We start from the raw sequence: 18,197 nt of genomic DNA on the forward strand, positions 1-18,197 counted from the left end.
CAGTTCATTACACCAGCTTGTCCAATCCAATTCATTATGCCAGCCAGTCCAATCCAGTTCTTTACGCCAGCCAGTCCAATCCAGTTCATTATGCCAGCCAGTCCAATCCAGTTATTTATTACCAGTCCAATAGAGTTATTTTACACCAGTGTAAATGAAGAAAAGTAGACAAGTAGAGAAAGCCATTTTAGACTATTCAAATCAAATGTCATTTGTATTTGTCACATACACCATTAGCAGAAAGTGTAAAAGGTGCAATGAAATGCTTGTATGCTAGCTCACTCAACATTGCAGTACAATAATCAATATCCAAATGAGATAGAGCCTGTGTATTTTCATCTTGCATCCGTTGGTTCCCTGATCATTTTGCAATTGAGTTAATATCATACCATCTAATTCCTTTATTAGATTAACAGTGCAGTATTTTGGTTTAAGCGTTGTTATGAAAAGAGTTACCTAATGTCTCGACCGTCAATGATGGAAAAGGTAAACAAGGAACTGGGGCGGCAGGGTAGCCTAGTGGTTAGAGTGTAGAGGTGGTAGGTAGCCTAGTGGTTAGAGTGTTGGACTAGTAACCGAAAGGTTGCAAGTTCAAGCCCCCGAGCTGACAAGGTACAAATCTGTCGTTCTGCTCCTGAACAGGCAGTTAACCCACTGTTCCTAGGCCATCATTGAAAATAAGAATTTGTTCTTAACTGACTTGCCTTGACTTAGTTAAATAAAGGTTAAAAGAAAAAATGCATTTATTGACCTTTTTTTCTTTTTTTAAACATGAATGTAAATGTTAAATAATCCACACAAAAAATAAAGAGTGTAATGTAATGGCTTGAAGTTACTTCTGTATGTTCCCGGCGTGAAATGAAGCTGTCAAGGGCGTCAAGTCTTAGACTCATCACCTATATGAAGCTGTAGTTAAATCATTAACTATTGAGGTAAATCACTAATATGAGTCTCAATTGACTTTAAAATCCTAGAGGAAAACCTGGTTTCGTCTGCTTTCTACCAGACGACAATTATCTGTAAGGTACAACACCCCCTTTGGCCTCCTTTCCTTCCAGTTCTCTGCTGCTAATGACTGGAATGAATTGCAAAAATCGCTGAAGCTGGAGACTTATATTTCCCTCACTAACTTTAAACATCAGCTATCTGAGCAGCTAACCTATCGCTGCAGCTGTACATAGCCCATCAGTAAATAGCCCATCCAATCAACCTACCCCATCCCCATATTGTTTCTATTTACTTTTATGCCCTTTTGCACACCAGTATTTCTACTTGCACATCATCATCTGCACATCTATCACTCCGGTGTTAATTTGCTAAACAAACCAGCTTTAGACTATGAGCTGCAGAGGGGTGTGTCTGTGTTTGACCTGTGTCTGTCTTCAATTTGCAGCGGGTAGAGACAAGTTTGATATCAGTCAGAATTCTCGTCAACGTATTTATATTTTTTCAATTTTGTCGCCCCGACTTGTTAGATATTATGCACATTGATAGATTGATAGCAAACGTCCTTACCATTTCATTTATCATGGTAGCAGGCTAACAGGAGGCAGCAGCAGACCGAAAAAATAGAAGTGAAAGTGATCGGGTGAAATTATGAAGCGAGTGGACAGAGAAATACAGCTTCACTCTATCCAATCAGAGTAGCAGGATCCAAGTACAACCCACCCTTCTCTTGATAGACAGGCAAACTAGCCAGTTGAGTTATTTAGAACATGTAGCACCTCTTTTGACTCATTAACATGAAAAAGATCCATCCTGACACCCGAAAATGAATTTGTTTAATTTCCAGAAATTCGCCCATTGTCACGCCCTGGCCATAGAGAGGCTTTTATTCTTTATTTTGGGTAGGCCAGGGTGTGACTAGGATGGGCATTCTAGTTTCTTTATTTCTATGTTTTCTGTTTCTATGTTTTGGCCAGGTATGGTTCTCAATCAGGGACAGCTGTCTATCGTTGTCTCTGATTGGGAATCATACATATAACCTCACATGGTCTCTCCTATCATTGCTATGCAGACGACACACAATTAATCTTCTCCTTTCCCCCTTCTGATGACCAGGTGGCGAATCGCATCTCTGCATGTCTGGCAGACATATCAGTGTGGATGACGGATCACCACCTCAAGCTGAACCTCGGCAAGACGGAGCTGCTCTTCCTCCCGGGGAAGGACTGCCCATTCCATGATCTCGCCATCACGGTTGACAACTCCATTGTGTCCTCCTCCCAGAGCGCTAAGAACCTTGGCGTGATCCTGGACAACACCCTGTCGTTCTCAACTAACATCAAGGCGGTGGCCCGTTCTTGTAGGTTCATGCTCTACAACATCCGCAGAGTACGACCCTGCCTCACACAGGAAGCAGCGCAGGTCCTAATCCAGGCACTTGTCATCTCCCGTCTGGATTACTGCAACTCGCTGTTGGCTGGGCTCCCTGCCTGTGCCATTAAACCCTACAACTCATCCAGAACGCCGCAGCCCGTCTGGTGTTCAACCTTCCCAAGTTCTCTCACGTCACCCCGCTCCTCCGCTCTCTCCACTGGCTTCCAGTTGAAGCTCGCATCCGCTACAAGACCATGGTGCTTGCCTACGGAGCTGTGAGGGGAACGGCACCTCAGTACCTCCAGGCTCTGATCAGGCCCTACACCCAAACAAGGGCACTGCGTTCATCCACCTCTGGCCTGCTCGCCTCCCTACCACTGAGGAAGTACAGTTCCTGCGCAGCCCAGTCAAAACTGTTCGCTGCTCTGGCCCCCCAATGGTGGAACAAACTCCCTCACGACGCCAGGACAGCGGAGTCAATCACCACCTTCCGGAGACACCTGAAACCCCACCTCTTTCAGGAATACCTAGGATAGGATAAAGTAATCCTTCTCACCCCCCTTAAAATATTTAGATGCACTATTGTAAAGTGGCTGTTCCACTGGATGTCTTAAGGTGAACGCACCAATTTGTAAGTCGCTCTGGATAAGAGCGTCTGCTAAATGACTTAAATGTAAATGTATACATAGGCAGCATTTTTTCCTTTGTATTTTGTGGGTAGTTATCTTGGTTAGTGGCACTATAGGCTTAGGAAGCGTCACGGTCGGTTTTTGTTGGCAGCATTGACATAAATAAAGGAAAATGTACGCGCACCATGCTGCACCTTGATCCGGACATTTCCAAGACGACGGCCGCGACACACATATTTGTTACAATACTCGTTTTGTCCGACTACTCGGTACACCTCTAGTAAATATCTCCTGCTCCGTGTTAGCTGATCTTCGACTTGTTTTCAAATATGTCCTGCTTCCTGGTAACTGAATTTAGGCTCTTTTTCAATTGTCTAACAAGTATATCCTCTCCTCACCACTTCTCATTGCATTGATCGGAAATAACTTTCGGATAAAAGTCCATGAGGATCTTCCAGCATATTGTTTTCCCCTGTCAAGTCTTTCCCAAATCAATACAGGTGGAAGGGAATGAGGGGACAGATTTTTAAATCAACTGAGGCAAACCTTTGTTCACTCACCTGGCCGCGTGCAGGCTCTAACCTGAAGAAATGTTTACTGAGATAGATACTTGCTGGTTTTCAAGTCATAATAGTATCCTAAAGCATTTGCATTATGTATTGTGTAGAGATGTTTGTATTGCCTGTTTTTAATGTCACTTTTAGGCATTTGTAAAGCTGCTGTCTTGGCAAGATCTCCATTGAAAGAGTATTCCTCTCAAGGGACTTCCTGATTTAAATAAATACTATTATTTTTTTTTACCACAGGTTTACTAAGTTCTGTATTTCTTATAGGTCCATGAACTGTATTTTCAATATAATGAAAAAAAAAAAAAAAAAAAACTTTAAAGTACTACTTAAGTAGTTTTTTTGGGAGCGATCTGTACTCTACTTTTTATTTTTGACCATTTTTACTTTCACTTCACTACATTCCTAAACAAAATAATATACTTTTTACTCCATACATTTTCCCTGACACCCAAAAGTCCTTACATTTTGGAAGCTTAGCAGAACATCCCTGGTCATCTTTACTGACTCTGATCTGGGGACTCACTAAACAAACGTACTTCATTTGTAAATTGGAATGCGGCCCTGGCTATCAATACATGAGAAAATATATATATAATTGTGCCTTCTGGTTTGCGTAACTTTTATTTTAAGTTATTTATACTTTTGATACTTAAGTATTTTAGCAATTACATTTACTTTTGATATATGTGTATATACAAAACCAAATACGGTTGTGGCAGAAGGCGTAGATGACCAGAGCGTTACCCAGCACGCCCATGATGCCAAACATGATGACTCCGAAGATGATTTAGAGCGCATGTCAAATGTATATATTTTTTCTGTAATTGCTATAAAATGTATACCACACAATCTAAATATTTATTGAAAAAGTATGTTTTTTAAATATATTTTGTTTCAATGATGGTTCTCAGAAAGCTATTTCAAATAAATTACAATGCCTACATTTCAATAAAGAGAATGTATCATTCTTTGTCTCACAGCTCCATGTCCAAAATGCAGCAGGGTGGCAAGGTTGTACAACAGTTTGTTTATGCTCCCACTTACTGTAGCCTACATCACATTACACGTTTTGGTGTGAAAGCCATCCATTGCATGGTAAACCAAGCCGGTTTATCATGCATGAGTGGACCCAACGATACACATGTTAACATCTACCATAGCCTAAAATTCCATTATTGCAGCTTTTGTCACCTCATACCCGATACACAGGCCTTATACACTCGCGTTCGATTCCCTCCGATAACTTTCTATTTTAAAAGGGTAATTTATCATAGAATACTAGAATGAACATCAACCTTCATTAATAAGATCTCTATGGCTTTTACTTTGAAAACCTCGGCCTTATTGCTTAAAGTTAATAGCAGCTGCATAGAAAACACAGATTTAGAGCCATGTCATACGCGTGAATTGGCGGATTGGTTGATCGGATAAATCATTGAGGGAAAATGATGGCGAATAAAAAGTTAATTGTCGTGTGCACAGGTAGGCTATTAAATAAGGTCAAAACACGTTTTTGATGGCACTGATTATAGTGTAATTTGAACTCGAATTTCTCATGTTGGTCCGGTTAATAGTTTAATGTTAAGGAGCATTGATAGTCTGTTTTAATGTGTCCACTTTGTGTCAGTTGCGTCCTTATACTCATGTTTCCTCTGTATGCCTCCAGTTTCTCTGACGGTTTAGTTTAGTATAGCTACGGTATCAGCCTTCATTGAAGAGCTCGATGACAGGTAAGTTATTTCTAGTCTTTCGAAAGACGTCGCTAGATTAATTACTTTGATACTCAAAGGCTACAGTACATTTTGCACTGTGAATGCCACAAAACAAAATCCACGGAATATCAAATACTCTTTCATTCGACACAACCTTAACTACTGCCATATTCTGTCCATGGTCCTTAACTATCAAGGTGACATACCAGTAGGCAAACTATTAAGGATTGTGAAAAGTTGCTAATAAAATACATTTCCATTGTATAGATTTACCAATGGTTGTTTTCTCTTACTAATTTGCAGGTTTAAACTCACAAAGCCTGATGAGGTATGGCTGATAGGAGTATGTATGTGATCTTATAAGAAAGGCCCTTAAAATGATTGTGTGAAGAAGCAATGTGTAAGTTAGGCCTACATCAAGAGAATGCAAGAGGGCAAATTTAAATACATGTTCATCACTCTAGTGTGGTGTCACGCAGACACACACACACACACACACACACACACAATCAGCTGAGTAATGCTAGGGCAAAAAACAAAATGTGTGGTCCCCAGGACCGAGTTCTGCCGGGAGTTTGGGAAACACTGGGCTAAAGCACAAACCGACTGGAACACCAACCTAGTGAAATGTTTATGTGTACCATCACGTATTGGTTTTCATAGTTAGTATGACCTTTTATTTAGTAACCCTGGGTAAATACTGGACAGAACCCAGCGCTGGGTAAATACTGGACAGAACACACACTGGGTTATTTAGTAACCCAGCGCTGGGTAAATACTGGACAGAACACACACGGGGTTATTTAGTAACCCAGCGCTGGGTAAATACTGGACAGAACACACACGGGATTATTTAGTAACCCAGCGCTGGGTAAATACTGGACAGAACACACACGGGGTTATTTAGTAACCCAGCGCTGGGTAAATACTGGACAGAACACACACAGGGTTATTTAGTAACCCAGCGCTGGGTAAATACTGGACAGAACACACACTGGGTTATTTAGTAACCCAGCGCTGGGTAAATACTGGACAGAACACACACTGGGTTATTTAGTAACCCAGCGCTGGGTAAATACTGGACAGAACACACACGGGTTTATTTAGTAACCCAGCGCTGGGTAAATACTGGACAGAACACACACGGGGTTATTTAGACCCAGCGCTGAGTAAATACTGGACAGAACACACACGGGGTAATTTAGTAACCCAGCGCTGGGTAAATACTGGACAGAACACACACTGGGTTATTTTGACCCAGCGCTGGGTAAATACTGGACAGAACACACACGGGGTTATTTTGTAACCCAGCGCTGGGTAAATACTGGACAGAACACACACTGGGTTATTTAGTAACCCAGCGCTGGGTAAATACTGGACAGAACACACACTGGGTTATTTAGTAACCCAGCGCTGGGTAAATACTGGACAGAACACACACGGGGTTATTTAGTAACCCAGCGCTGGGTAAATACTGGACAGAACACACACTGGGTTATTTAGTAACCCAGCGCTGGGTAAATACTGGACAGAACACACACGGGGTTATTTAGTAACCCAGCGCTGGGTAAATACTGGACAGAACACACACTGGGTTATTTAGTAACCCAGCGCTGGGTAAATACTGGACAGAACACACACTGGGTTATTTAGTAACCCAGCGCTGGGTAAATACTGGACAGAACACACACTGGGTTATTTTGACCTAGCTAGCTGGGTTGAGTGAATAGTATAATAATCTGTATAGCACTTTTTTTTTTTAATAGGCTGTGTAGTTATTCTTAAGGCTGAGGTAAATAAACCGCAATCCCACATCATTGTCACTTAGCCCCATTTGACCCATACTATACAATGATATACAGGTTCTCTGAAAAAGGTTTCTTCTTATGTTCACCATAGAGTAAGGCTTTACCACATGTGCAATAAGGCAACCAGCCTAGTCAAACAGAATTAGGCCAGTCTGTTCGGCAGTAATAGGCTTAGTGAAGATTTAAAAGCCCTGCAGCAAATTCCACGGCGTGTGTGTGTGTGTGTAGATACGTGTGTTTTGTGCAACACATGGTAAGCCATACCAACCAGATGGGATAACAGCGTAGTGAGTTATTACATCTTCAAATCCCCCATTATCTGGTCCTGTACGCAAGTTAGCTATTTTCCCTCATTCGCTCTCTCTCTTGCTCTCTCTCTTGCTCTCTCTCTTGCTCTCTCCCTCTCTCTCAGGCTATTTTTCAGTAGAGGGATTAAATGTTAAAGAATCATCTCTCCCATGGGGGGAACATAGCGGAATGGTCTATAATGCAAAAACTTCATAAAAGGCATCTTGTCAGAAGTCAATTAATCCACAAACACAAATATATATTTTTATATCTTAAATGACCGCGTTTTCATGAACGTGATGATATTAATCGTCAAGCAAGCCCATTCAAAAGATCAAGGGACTGACCCTGGAAGAATGCCATGTCACCTTTCATAGCATATATATGTGACATACAGTGAGTGCACAAAACATTAAGAACACCTGCTCTTTCCATGACATAGACTGACCAGGTGAATCCAGGTGAAAGCTATGATCCCTTATTGATGTCACTTGTTAAATCCACTTCAATCAGTGTCGATGAAGGGGAGGAGACAGGTTAAAGAAGGATTTATATATATATATATATATATATATATATATATATACATTAGGGCAGGGTTTCCAAAACTTGACCCCAGGACCGAGTTTGGAAAACCCTGTATTAGGGTATTTTGTAGTTTTATTGTCAGGTATAGGAGAATATGAGTAGATAAATGATAAGGACACAGGGCAGAAAGTGAGGGGTGAAATGGGGGATTGAACCACTGCCTCCAGGTGCCTTGACATTGTGCTTTCATCATATCTTCCCAAAGTGAATTGTTTCTCATTTCTGGTCATTCTCAGGCGGTTACTCTCCAGGAATACCCTGCTGTGGCAGTGCTCAAGGATGGCACTTACTTCCTATATGATGGTAAGAGACCAGAGTTGAATTACAGTCCCAAGCGGGAAAAAAATACTTTATTAATATATTTGTAATTTATCGAAGTATGTCAGTGATAAATATTTGTTTGTATATTTAAAATGATCTAAATTGGAACAAATGTAAATATATTTAATATGTTTTAATGTCCACTTAATAAGTGTTTTATTAGCATTTGAGTATATTAAATATATTTGAAATTATCTCAATTAGGACACTTTTTTTGTACTTAAGTACACTCTTAGTATATTAGATAAAGAGCGAAACAAATATTATTTGAATACACTTTTGGTATGTTTTATGTATATTTCTCATAAATTAGTAATATACAAAAATGTATAATTCACTATAAATGTAAGCTTGATGTAGATGGTCAATCAACGTCCTTATATTATTAGTAAACTAGCATGGTCAATTAAATAGTATTTGAAAATAAAGTTTCTATATTCTTTATGAAGAAAGTGTACTTATAATGTGTTACAAGTATACTTTTATTCATTAACCACATTGGCTTATTGTAATTAGCAACATTAAGGCTACATTGATTGATCAAGATATCCTCTTACCCACGGGCCACTCACAAAGTAGTTGTGGCTGGAGTGGCAATTTCAAACTAAAGTAATTGAGAACTGTGCACCAGTGTTATTTCAAACTTTTGTTGTTTACATTACGGTGATAAATGATCATAAAAAATATTGTAATGTGCAATGAAATAACTCAATATTAGCAAGGTGTTCTTAATGTTTTGTACACTCAGTGAATACTTATTTTGTACTTGATCACGAACAGAATTTCAGAAAATAATGCTTCAACTTAAAAACAAGTTTATTTTGAAAGAATATTAAAAATTACAATGAAAGTGTATGAAATTAAAGTAAAACTATAGTATATGTATAGAATAATTAAAGATATACTGGAAAAGTACACCTTGAATTTGAAGTATATTTTAGCCCGAGGGGGTGTGGTATATCAAATCAAAATCAAATCAAATGTATTTATATAGCCCTTCGTACATCAGCTGATATCTCAAAGTGCTGTACAGAAACCCAGCCTAAAACCCCAAACAACAAGCAATGCAGGTGTAGAAGCACGGTGGCTAGGAAAAACTCCATAGAAAGGCCAAAACCTAGGAAGAAACCTAGAGAGGAACCAGGCTATGTGGGGTGGCCAGTCCTCTTCTGGCTGTGCTGGGTGGAGATTATAACAGAACATGGCCAAGATGTTCAAATGTTCATAAATGACCAGCATGGTCGAATAATAATAGGGCAATAATAGAGCAGCAGCACGGTCAGGTGGACTGGGGACAGCAAGGAGTCATCATGTCAGGTAGTCCTGGGGCATGGTCCTAGGGCTCAGGTCAGTTGAAACTGGAGCAGCAGCACAGCCAGGTGGACTGGGGACAGCAAGGAGTCATCATGTCAGGTAGTCCTGGGGCATGGTCCTAGGGCTCAGGTCCTCCGAGAGAGAGAAAGAAAGAGAGAAGGAGAGAATTAGAGAATGCACACTTAGATTCACACAGGACACTGAATAGGACAGGATAAGTACTCCAGATATGACCCCAGCTGACCCCAGCCCCCCGACACATAAACTACTGCAGCATAAATACTGGAGGCTGAGACAGGAGGGGTCAGGAGACACTGGCCCCATCCGAGGACACCCCCAGACAGGGTCAAACAGGAAGGATATAACCCCACCCACTTTGCCAAAGCACTGCCCCCACACCATTAGAGGGATATCTTCAACCACCAACTTACCATCCTGAGACCAGGCTGAGTATAGCCCACAAAGATCTCCGCCATGGCACAACCCAAGGGGGGGCGCCAACCCAGACAGGATGACCACATCAGTGAATCAACCCACTCAGGTGACACACCCCTTCCAGGGACGGCATGAGAGAGCCCCAGTAAGCCAGTGACTCAGCCCCTGTAATAGGGTTAGAGGCAGAGAATCCCAGTGGAAAGAGGGGAACCAATATACATATATATATAGCCAATATACCACGGCTAAGGGTTGTTCTTAGCACGACGCAACGCGGAGTGCCAGGACATGGCCCTTAGCTGTTAGGGGTGTGTATCGGAGGCGAAGTCAGGTGCAGGAGAGCAGAGTGTAGTGAACAGGCGCACTTTTTATTCCGGTCAAAATGACAGCACAAAATAACATAATGTGCCCAAAACACGGAACATAGACAAAAAGTAATGCACGTAACAATATCCACAATAACAAATTACACTTAACACAAACAATCCTACACAAAGACATGATGGAGAACAGAGGAATAAATACATATAAATTGGTTGGGGAATGAAAACCAGGTGTGCAGGGAACAAGACAAAACAAATGGATACATGAAAAATGGAGCTGCCATGGCTAGAAAGCCGGTGACGTCGACCGCCAAAACGCCGCCTGAACAAGGAGAAGAGCCGACTTCGGCGGAAGTCTTGACATTAGCCGTGGTATATCGGCCATATATCACAACCCCCAGAGGTGCCTTATTGCTATTATAAACTGGTTACCAACGTAATTAGAGCATCAACAATACATATTTTGTCACACCCGTGGTATATGGTCGAATATACCACGGCGTTCAGCCAATCAGCCAATCAGTTTATAATATATTAATTAGTTTTTCGCTTGGGATTCTTTTCCCTTCACCCAGACCACTCATTCACTCCCTCCTCATGAATTTAAAAGCATTGGATTGGTGCAACCATGGCCGGAGGGTTTTCACCATATTCCTAACCTCAATCCAATCATTTTAAATCCATGAAGGAAAGTGTGTGAGTGCACACTTCCGAATAAGAAGGGTATAGAATTGGACCACAGCCCTAGTACATAGTCATCTACAATTTTGTTGAAGGGATTGTTCACAAATAAAAGGGTTCATTGTAGACGGGTTGGTTGTTAGTTTTCATGAACCACATTGGCTTATTGTAATTAGCAACATTAAGGCTACATTGATTGAGCAAGATATCCTCTTACCCACGGTTACAACAGGCCACTCACCGATACGTGCACAACTATGGGGCAAAACAGACCAGGTTGGCTTAGATTGTTGACAACATGTAAACTATATTTAGTCTCCAATGCTTATTGAAAACATAAATACATTTGTACAACGAGCACTTGTTGCTTCTCAAGTATGTCGTTACAGTTGTTGGTTAGCTAGATTTGCCATATTAGCATTGACAAGAAATCAGTCAAACGCCTCAAAAAAAGACACGGTATCAAGAACAAGATGAAAGTAGCTGAAACGAGTCATGATTCTCCCACATGGCCGTTTCTTGTCATTGCTGATAGCTGTCTGGCCATCCAGAATCACAACAACACACAGACTTCTGCCCCATGAATGCACGCACATCGGTTCGACTGACAACGTCACGAAAGCCATCTATACCTCTGCTGTTGTTTAATCAATCAATAACGTTTTTTAAGTGTATTTTCCTGTAGTTTATCCACTCTCTGGTTAACCTTAGTATTCTCAGACTAGAAACTATATGTTATACTGTATGTTCTTTGTCTTGTCTTTTAGAACAACAGGATGGGGACCTCACGTCGTGGATCAATAGAGAACGATTCCTCAATTACCTCCCGATTGACAGCTTCACCTTGTATGCAATGGGAGATACAGGTTTTGTTACACTCTCTCATGGACACACACACATCTCACAGACACGCATGTCACACACACACACACTGCGAACATGGTAGAGGATGTGCTTTACTAGTAAACAACTTTTCAGGAATTATAAGTGTTATAGAATAGATGTCTCTGTGTGTCTACTTGTCTACCACAAGGTGGCAGGCAACAGTGTCCAATATTCAGTGAGTGTATGACTTGTGCATTACATTGCTAATACATTCTTACAGAGTGTGGCTTTAAGGAGTCAAGCTGAAATAAAAGTCTCTGTGAATGATGCGTATGAAGTGATGTTAAATGAGTGTTCCTCCGTGTCTGGAAATGTTTCTGTGTTTTATGTGCGTTCCTCACCATAGGAAATGTTTCTGTGTTTTCTATGCATTCCTCACCATAGGAAATGTTTCTGTGTTTTATGTGCATTCTTCACCATAGGAAATGTTTCTGTGTTTTATGTGCATTCTTCACCATAGGAAATGTTTCTGTGTTTTCTATGCATTCCTCACCATAGGAAATGTTTCTGTGTTTTATATGCATTCCTCACCATAGGAAATGTTTCTGTGTTTTATATGCATTCCTCATCATAGGAAATGTTTCTGTGTTTTATATGCATTCCTCATAGGAAATGTTTCTGTGTTTTACATGCATTCCTCATCATAGACAAATGGGTGGTTCTGGCTGTAGTGGAGGAGAAAACCCCCACTAAGGAGAGCATCCGGTATGAGTATCTCTTTTAACCCAATATAATGTTAGGGATAGTTCGCCTGAATTACACATTTACCTCATATCTGTGTTACATTTTAAGTTACACATTTACTGTAGATCTCAAGTTTGTATATGGCCAAGTTCACCCTTACAAAAGCAACTGTTGTTCCTGTGGCAAATATTGTCCTCAACATTATATTAATAGTCTATCCTTATTAATCAAATACTCCACCCTACTCAGTTCCAAGACCATGGTGAAAAGAGTGGCCACTGTATACAAGGACTTCTGTAGCAAGTGAGTTGGTTTGAAACAGAGTGAAACAGTACAGGTAATATCTGAACTTGTCCAATGAAAAATTCACTTTTTTTTTCTTTTTTTGGAAAAGTTTTTCTACGTTGTACCCTAATGAACATGATCCTGGTGTTCTCAAGAGAATTCCAGTTCGGCCATATGGACGGAAACGAGTACATCAATGGCCTCATAATGGAGTGAGTGATCGTTTCTCTATTCTCCCTTTCTTTAGTTGTTAGAAGTAGCCAGAAGTTTTGGCACAAATCTGCCATTGGCGTACAATTAATGATATACGCAAATGTTGAGTTAATAATAATAATAAGCGTAATTAGGATCTTTATTTCTGGCGAAAAATACGGTTTTCCAGAACCTGGCCAGCCTAGTAGTACACATGGCGTGTTGACAACTAACCCTAAAAACCCAATGTGTGTGTGTGTTGCCAGGGAAGTGTCCATGCCCTTTATCACCGTGCTCAACGTGTCTAACGATGGATATTTCTTGCCGCCCAACAAAGTGGAGACAAAGGACCAGCTGTTGAAGTTCATCGATGGCGAGTTGAAGGGCCGGATTAAAGGTCAGTCTAACTAAACCTGAGGTAAAGTCTGACCTGAGATAAAATAGTATTTGAAATATATACATTTTTATATAATAGAACCATTGGAGGCAATAGAACCATTGGAAGAGTTCTGGAAAAAGCAGGCCCTGTTATTGTTTTTTTTTTAGGGAGGCTCAAACAAACATTCAAACGATTCAAATCCAGAGGACGTTCAAATAGGATACGTCTGATGCAATGCGTAAGTGTCCAGTGAAACGTTGTGTTTCACCCAACAACATTTGAATAGTCCATGTCTTGCTTTATAATAGCCAACGTTCATCTCGTTTCATTATTCCCATGGGGGGGAATGGATTCTATCAACGCTTTATAAGGATGCCGTTCAACACCAAAACGGCTGTCACAGAACATGTTGACGCTCAAGAAATGCTTACACTTTTGCTTTGATATATGATTTTTTATTATTATTGTGGAATGCATTTTTATTTTGTATATCAAAGTACGGCTTTGCCTTCGCCCCTGACCAATGTATAGTATTCAATGTTCGGTTTGCTCTCTCTCGCCCTCTCCTCTCTCTCGCCCTCTACTCCTCCTCTCTCCCCCCTCTCCCTCTCTCTCCCCCTCTCAATTCAATTCAAGGGCCTTTATTGACATGAGAAACATATGTTTACATCGCCAAAGCAAGTGGAATAGATAATAATCAAAAGTGAAATAAACAATAAAAAGTGAACAGTACATTCACAAAAGTTCCAAAATAATATGTCTGTATACAGTGTTGTAACAATGTGCAAAAAGTTAAAATACAAAAATAGTTCAAATAAAAGGTCACACATCTTGCTGCTGGGATTGCACACTGTGGTATGTCTCCTCTCCTCTCCTCTCCTCTCCTCTCCTCTCCTCTCCTCTCCTCTCCTCTCCTCTCCTCTCCTCTCCTCTCCTCTTCTCTTCTTTCTCTCTCTACTTTCTCGCTCTTCTTTCTCTCGTCTATTCTCTCTCTCCTTTCTCTCTCTTCTTTATCTCTCTCTCTCAGATTATGTTTACCAAAGCACCCCTTCTGGGCATCTTCCTCGTCTTTGTTTTTGGCTTTCTGTTACGTCCTGTACAAGACCTGCCATATGGTGAGATTGAGAATGAAGGATGAGGAACCAATCACTGGAGAGAGGGAGGAACCAAACCAACTCAAAGGTCCCAGGAGAGACAAGAAGACGAAAATGAAAAATACTGCAGAAAAGAAGGTAGATTAAGTATGAAACGGACAGCTGACCTTTTTCTATTGAGCTGCCCTCTTGGCCAGGTTTCCCTAGGTATTCTGACCTCAAAGGGACTTCCTGGATAAATAAAGATTACATCTAAATAAATATTCTACAGATGAGTGACCGAATCAGTGGATCCGGAAAGAATTCTTATTGGAAATTCTTTCAAAAGTGAACCATTCCCCTTTCCCTCAAATATGCTTGTTTCCAACAAAAAATAGCATCAGTAATTATCCCATACGAGTGATGACTGTTCACCTCCAATGCTTGGAAGAACACTTTGGGACCTACTTCCCAATCTGTTTGACTGTGATCCTGGCTCAGTTGACATGCCAGTAAGTGAAATCGAACAGGTGATCGAGCTGTCATGTGACTGAATACTGCAGACAACGCATGCACAGGTCACTACGGAGGAGTTTTGGTTCCTGACTCAAAGGGAATAACCTGCTGTCTCCATCTGAGCATTAATGCCACATTCAAAACAACTGGGCACTTGTACCTGGGAACTTGTAAATCTCAGAATTCCGACTTCAGTGCATGCCCGATAACTGGGAACTTCTGGGAAAAAAACTAGCTCCGACTGGGGAAAAAATATTTTTGAACGGTCAGCCAACTCGGAATTCCAACTTGGGATCTCGGACCTCTTTCTAGACCTCTGACTTTCCGAACCTGAAGATCACTGATGTCATAATTTGACATCATATTTTTCAGTATTACCCAGTTGTCTTGAAAGCAGCATAAAACTCATGTCACCTTTCGCCCAGCTCATAGCTGTGGTCCATTGCTCTCGTCTACATTAAAACCAAATATCGATCCAGGTTGGATGTGACAGCAGAGACGAGGTGCGCACTGTCCACCACGTCCCCACGACTTTGAGAAACTCTGACGAGACATGCATCAAACACACACCCATCTCATGAGCGGTGGTGAGATAAGATACATTATGTCAGAGTAATTTGCAATTGACTGTCATTAGCCCCACATTAACAGTAGGCCTACGATGTGATGGTGAGTTGAGAAGACAATCAGAAATACGGTTAGAATGTTTCCCAATTGACTGTCATTAGCCCCACATTAACAGTAGGCCTACGATGTGATGGTGAGTTGAGAAGACAATGAGAAATACTGTTAGAATGTTTCCCAATTGACTGTCATTAGCCCCACATTAACAGTAGGCCTACGATGTGATGGTGAGTTGAGAAGGCAATCAGAAATACTGTTAGAATGTTTCCCAATTGACTGTCGTAGCTCCACATTAACAGTAGGCCTACGATGTATTCTGCAGTTTAAAGCAAGTTTTATGCAATTCTACACATTTTGCCATGTGGCGGAAAGAAGATTTAGCAATTTTATAAAAAAATGCCATGCAATTCTACTCATTTTGCCATGGGGTGTAGAGAAATATGATATCTGAGTGAGACATCCTAACCAAATAAATGGGGGGCCCCCCAGCTGGTATTTCGACCATGGTAACAATTTTAGATAGCTGGCCGCTAAAGTAACTTACTGTTGCAATCTAATTGATTGACTATCAGTGTTTTAACACTGCTGATGCACAACCAAGTTTAGAAATTACACCTTGTGTATTATACTATTCTAACTCGCAACAGGAAGTTGAGACCCTGACTGAGATCCCACTCCCCTAAAAATAGAAAAATAAAATCCAATAACCTGCAGAAGGTGCAGCACGTGGGCCGCCAGTTGCCCATCCCTGGTTTAAGCAATATTGTAATGACTTGAATTGCCTTCTGATAGGCTGGGTGGTGTGCCTAGGGAGGAGGTCAATTCGTGATTCAGGTTGAGTGGTTACCTTAGTATTTTCAGCGGTACTTTAATTCAGGGGCGCAACTGTCATTGGGGACAGGGGGACATGTCCCCCCCACATTCTGAAATAAAACATTATATACAGTTAAAGTCGGAAGTTTACAAACTTAGGATGCCACTCCACAAATGTCTTGTTAACAAACTATAGTTTTGGCAAGTCGGTTAGGATATCTACTTTGTGCATGACACAAGTCCTTTTTCCAATAATTGTTTACAGACAGATTATTTAACTTTATCTGTATCTGTACAATTCTAGTGGATTAGAAGTTTACATACCCTAAGTTGACTGTGCCTTTAAACAGCTTGGTAAATTCCAGAAAATGATGTAATGGCTTTAGAAGCTTCTGATAGGCTAATTGACATAATTTGAGTCAATTAGAGGTGTACCTGTGGATGTATTTCAAGGCCTACCTTCAAATTCAGTGCCTCTTCGCTTGACAGCGTGGGGAAATTTAAAAAAAAATCAGCCAAGACCTCAGAAGAAAATGGTAGACCTTGACAAGTCTGGTTCATCCTTGGGAGCAATTTCCATGCAGCCGTCATACCGCTCAGGAAGGAGAAGCGTTCTGTGTCCTAGAGATGAACGTATTTTGGTACGAAATGTGCAAATCAATCCCAGAACAACAGCAAAGGACCTTGTGAAGATGCTGGAGGAAACGGGTACAAATGTATCTATACCCACAGTAAAACGAGTCCTATATCGACATAACCTGAAAGCCCGCTCAGCAAGGAAGTAGCCACTGCTCCAAACCACCATAAAAAAGCCAGACTATGGTTTGTAACTGCACATTGGGATAAAGATCATACTTTTTGGAGAAATGTCCTCTATTCTGATGAAACAAAAATAGAACTGTTTGGCCATAATGACCATTGTTATGTTTGGAGGAAAAAGGGGGAGGCTTGCAAGCCAAAGAACACCATCCCAACCGTGAAGCACAATATATTGAAGCAACATCTCAAGACATTAGTCAGGAAGTTAAAGCTTGGTCGCAATGGATATTCCAAATGGACAATGACCCCAAGCATACTTCCAAAGATGTGTCAAAATGGCTTAAGGACAACAAAGTCAAGGTATTGGAGTGGCCATCACAAAGCCCTGACCTCAAGCCCATAGATAATTTGTGGGCAGAACTGAAAAAAGCGTGTGCGAGCAAGGAGGTTTACAAACCTGACTCAGTTACACCAGCTCTGTCAGGAGGAATGGGCCAAAATTCACCCAACTTATTGTGGGAAGCTTGTGGAAGGTTACCTGAAACGTTTGACCCAAGTTAATCAATGTAAAGGAAATGCTAACAAATATTAATTGAGTGTATGTAAACTTCTGACCCACTGGGAATGTGATGAAAGAATAAAAGCTGAAATAAATAATTATTTCTACTATTATTCTGACATTTCACATTCTTAAAATAAAGTGGTGATCCTAACTGACCTAATTTGTATTCTTTTTTTTTATTATTATATATATTTTTATCTATTTGTGTCAGGCCACCCAAGTGGCGCAGCGGTCTAAGGCATCTCAGTGCAAGAGGCGTCACTGCAATACCTGGTTTGAATCCAGGCTGCATCACATCTGGCTGTGACTAGATGTCCCATAGTGCAGCGCAAAATTGGCACAGCGTCGGTCAGGGTAGGACGTCATTGTAAATTAGAATTTGTTCTTAACTGACTTGCCTGGTTAAATTTAAAAAATCAATAACAACAAAAAGTATTT

General features: G+C 40.9%; 1 pseudogene; it reads left to right on the forward strand.

The window, feature by feature from the left end:
* The first annotated feature begins 477 nt into the window (after positions 1–477).
* On the forward strand, positions 478–14,653 carry LOC135563121 (protein disulfide-isomerase tmx3a-like; annotated as a pseudogene).
* Positions 14,654–18,197: the final 3,544 nt, after the last annotated feature.

The sequence above is a fragment of the Oncorhynchus nerka genome, linkage group LG20 (genome assembly GCF_034236695.1).
Source record: "Oncorhynchus nerka isolate Pitt River linkage group LG20, Oner_Uvic_2.0, whole genome shotgun sequence".
NCBI lineage: Eukaryota > Metazoa > Chordata > Actinopteri > Salmoniformes > Salmonidae > Oncorhynchus > Oncorhynchus nerka.